At 37.2% G+C, this 4910-nt stretch overlaps 1 pseudogene; it reads left to right on the top strand.

Moving 5' to 3' along the window:
* Positions 1-713: 713 nt before the first annotated feature.
* Positions 714-4408, top strand: LOC104885477 (homocysteine S-methyltransferase 1-like; annotated as a pseudogene).
* The last annotated feature ends 502 nt before the right edge of the window (positions 4409-4910 follow it).

Here is a 4910-nt window from a genome sequence, read left to right as displayed (position 1 = left end):
TTGAGTTAAAGGCTTTGTAGAGACAGTAATACTCATGGCAAATGATATGTTTAGCTATGGGAGTATTCATGGCATACATCTCACACACTTTACGCCACTCCCTCTATTCACTCGTGGGCCGTTGCAAAAACTTAGCCACGACCACTTATGCCACGAGAGTATTTTCCAAAATTCCCGTGGTTGGATTGCATAGCCACATGTTTCTTTAACTTGGGCCACAATTTTTACCATGGCCCAATTGACAATTTGTTGTAGGTATCGATTTAAAATGTAATTAGATGAGGATCTTCCACCGAATGTTTTCTTAACTTAACTAGTTAAAGACTTAGAGGTGATTTAAAATGCGTTTTTTGGTTAGGCATGATTTCAAATGTCATCTTCTTTTAAAGGTGATTTTTGTTTAATTAAACTTAATTCACATGCATAAATACATACATATGCAAAAGTCACGGATCAAGGACCCTTGCATTTGATGGTATGACTTCCTATCTTGCTCGCACATGTCAAATCAACGACGGTTTCGCAGCGACTGCCGTAAAAACAGACGTTGTTCTTCCAATTAGCGACGGTTTTAAGTCGTCGGCACCACCGACGGCTTTTAAATGCAACAGCGACGGCATAAACGCACGCTAATTGCAACGACAGTCTAAAGCGGTCGGTGCCCTAACTAATTTAAATTTTAGATTTATTAGGGTTTAGGCGTCGGTTATTAACCGACGCTGAGTAGTAGAAGCGGTCGTTGATTATTTACCACTTACATCAAACTCGCAACTGCTTTCTCAAAACTTCCTCCCAGTGAACTATTTACTCGTTTTTTAGAAGGTTTTTGCGAATCGGCGAAACACGCACCACCACCACTGAACTGCATTGAAGGAATTCCGGCCACCGGCGACAGGCGACCTAAACTACCCTACCGGCGGTAATTTCTACCCCTCTTTGTTTATTAATTTTTTTAAAAAAATTTTGTTACCCTAAAAATTGGGTTTTTGGATATAGGTGGCCAACACACACCACCTTACGCCGGCGCCGCGAAATTCATTACTCCCTCCGCCGCGTCTTCTTCCCGTCCAGTCCATACATTCTCTCTTTGGTAATTGTTGTTGTTTAATTTGTTGATGTTGTTTTGTTCTTTATCGAGACTACAATATCTTGTTCTCTTGATCTTCTTCTTAAAATCACCATATTGTTTTCTGAGTTTTCTGAATCTTGAAGAACTGACAGGCTTCATTTTCCAGCCACATCCTGCGTCCAGTTAATTGCATTTTCTTGTGAAGTTGTGGTATCAAGTTTATACTGCTTATCTTAAATGAGAATTATGGACATATAAAAAGAAAGCTGTTTATTTGGGTAGCATGTTTGAAGTTTTCTTATTTTAAGTTAACGTAAAGATTGCCAACTATTTAGTTCATTATTCTGGTTCGTAACATTAAATTTCTTTGAAAAACATTGACTCAATTGAAGACATACCTCGAACCTGCTGTTCGTTATCATCTTCATCTAGGTCTGGCTGATGCAAGATCTACAACCGACAATGAAAAATCATTGATTTTTCTCTGTTTAATTGCTTAAAATATAATTAAAAGAACTAATAATAATTGGCTTTTCAATTGTACAAGTAAATGAGATGTTGATAGAAGTAGGATCCCTTGGTGCATTACAGCATTAGTGACTAGAGTTCCTACCTTGACCAAATCGTCCAACCTCCTCCTCATCTTTCTTTGAATAAACCCCTTGGTGCTCTGTAGCGATTCTTCCATTAAAATCAGGATGTGGGCTTGCCATTGTCTAAACTCTAAATCAGTTGAAGCTACTAGAACTCTAGAACTTGTACCTTTATGTGAGATTTAACATAGGTGTAGAAGTTCAGTAGATTCCACATAGTATTATCTAGTCTTTTATCATCAACGTGGCGTGAAAAGATGTCTGCACATGAAAAATTAGTCATCAAATAGCCCGAATGGGTAGTGGGGGTAAGAGAGAACCTAGAGTAGCAGTGAAACATTCTTAAATAATGGGATTAAATAAGAGATTTAACATTACCAAGAAAGAGACTATAGCTTCATCAATCCAGAATTCATTGTCGTCAATCGTCATGATTGAGTTATTTGAAATAGTAATGTGATATGTAGTTGTCAAATTCATCTGTGGAGTGCCTTGTTGATTTTTATACTTACACTTTACTCTTAGAGTTGCCTCGTGGGGTGGTATTATCCTATTTTCAACATTGAAGATCTGATTACTCGTTGAATCACTTTTGAGCCTACTAATTTTTTTCTGTTTGTGTCACTCGTTGTCTCCTAACTTCTTCAGCTTTGGTGCTTATTTTCCTAGCCTGGATGAGGTTGAAGCTACTCTTGGCTGAGATTGTCAGTATTGTTGGTGGAAGATTCCAACATAGTGATAGTGATAGTCATATAGAAGGTAAGACATTTAAGACGATAAAAAACGAATGAATGTGTTTCCAGATCTTCAATGTTTTAGGATTGTTATAGTTTCCTTGTCATGTTCAGTTTTAGTGTTACCATCTAAGGAAATTGAAGCATTTAGCATATTAACACTTCTTGGTTTCATTACATGGAGATAGAGATCATAATTGCAAATAAAATACTATGAGTTTTCCTGTGCTCTTATTCTCCTTGTCTCTAATACACTCTTTCTCGTAATACCCTATAATTTTTCCACCCTTTTTACCTTCCTATTTCTCTCCCAACTTAGTATGCTTTAATGGAGATTAGAATCTAGCATGTGTGCATTAAAACCTAAAGAGCCACTTTCGTGTGCTATGGAACACAGTGAGATCTGATCATCAATCAAATTTAATTGGATTGTGAAGTATGTTATCTGTAAGGCTAACTGGGAGTCGAGGACACTTTTGATTGGTTGGTCTAACTTCAAAATCTTACCTCTTACAGGCTACCGTATTTGTCAATGCAAAAAGCAGAGTCATTGCTTCAGAAAAGTATTAAATTAGCTACTGACGCCCATGATGAGTTCTGGAATGCTGTTGATAATAAGGCAGAAAATGGTTATAATAGGGCCTTAGTGGTAGCATCTGTTGGCTCTCTATGGAGCTTATCTCGCTGATGGCTCAGAGTACAGGTGATCTTTTTGACAGTTGATTGTTCATTAATCAATACTATTGTATACATTCTCCAATTTCTAATAGTAAGTACTAGCTACCCTATTTTGACATCGGATGAGAATTTGCTGTCTATATACTAGTGATGATATGATTACGCCTTGTATTGTAGTGGACCTTATGGAGAAGATGTGAGCTTGATTAAGCTAAAGGATTTCCATAGGCGGAGACTACAAGTTCTAGCAGGAGCTAGTCCTGGTATTTTAGCATTTGAAACCATTCCCAACAGACTTGAAACTCAGGTGTGTTGTTCCTGGCCAAATATGCTTTTGGTACATTACATGTAATCCATATTGTCATTCTGTTTCTTACTCGACAATATTTGCAAAGATGTCGTGAATAATATTTCTTTTGAAAAGAGGCTATATGACTTTACCCTTACATCGCAGACATATCTAGGTCCACCACTTCCAAATAGGGGTCATATTGAGGATTAAAAATATTACATGAACAACATAGGTTTATAAATTGTTATAACCTGACGATTATCTATGTGGGCCGATCTTGGAATTTGATGTATTTATGTAAACTGAAAGATGCTTGTTGGCTTTATATGATAAAAATGGTAGGCAATAGCCCCGCTTAAACCTGTGCTTTGGTGAATTTATTTTTTAGGGCAAATGTGGTAAAGATAGACTAACAAATCATTTGTATGACAGAAATAATTTGGTATTCTTGTACAGGGAGGCCACGGGATGAAGTATCATTGACTTTGAAGAATGTATCAATGTTATCAACGAGACTAAAAGAATTGCGATGTTAGGAATAAATTGTGCACCACCACACTATGTCGTGACAGACAAGATGATAGTAGTTTATCCCAACAGTGGTGAGATATGGGATGGTAAAGCAAAGAGATGGCTGGTGAGTCACTAGCTTCCTCTACTTTATGCACGATTCTGATTCGTGTTAACATAAACTAGTATTGGAATCCCAAAGTGATGTTGCTAAATGATGTTCATTGTGTTGTTCGATTGAATGTCGCAGCTACCTGGATGTGTACATGCAACCCTTAATCGAGGAATTGAAGCAATGATGGGATGTTGGAGCAACGACTTGATTTCCCGACACCAGGATCTATTTTGCGTACATATAATTAATCTAGATAGTTTGTCTAATTATAGACATTTAGTGTCTAAATTTATCGGCATCCATCTTATTACTTTTTAGATTTGTCGATATATATTTTTGTAGAACTCGACTTCAATTTTATTCCTCGATATTGGGATGTATTTTGTGTATATAAATCTAATTTATTTCATGTTTAAATTGAATATTTTTTTAGTTTAAAATATAGAATGCAAAAGAGACGATGCAGGAACAAGTTTAATGTAGTATATATCGGTGTTGCCGTGCAGGTGTAGCAGGTATAGGTTTAATTATATTTTGGAAGATTATCATATTATTTAATGTAATTAAAAATAACGACGGCTTAATATCAAAACAACGACGGATAAATAGTCGTTGTACAAGAAAGTAGTGTTGCCACGAAATTTTTAGACAACGATGGCTTTAGAAAATGGCGACGGTTTACAGCCGTCGCTAATAAACCGACTGCTTTCAAACGTCGTTGCTTCAACGACGGTTTAAAACCGTTGGTGATCTTCCGACTGCTTTAAACGGTCGGTGTTACCTAATCAACGACGGCTGGGGAAGCAGTCGGTGATGAGTGAGCAAAACGGTCGTTGATATGGCACCGACGGCTAGACGGTCGTTAATTCCTAAATTAGCGACTAAATCAACAACGTCCGTCAATCAACGACGGCTGGCC

Source organism: Beta vulgaris, chromosome 8 (genome assembly GCF_026745355.1).
Source record: "Beta vulgaris subsp. vulgaris cultivar EL10 chromosome 8, EL10.2, whole genome shotgun sequence".
NCBI lineage: Eukaryota > Viridiplantae > Streptophyta > Magnoliopsida > Caryophyllales > Amaranthaceae > Beta > Beta vulgaris.
This window is presented reverse-complemented; position numbering and strand designations above follow the sequence as displayed.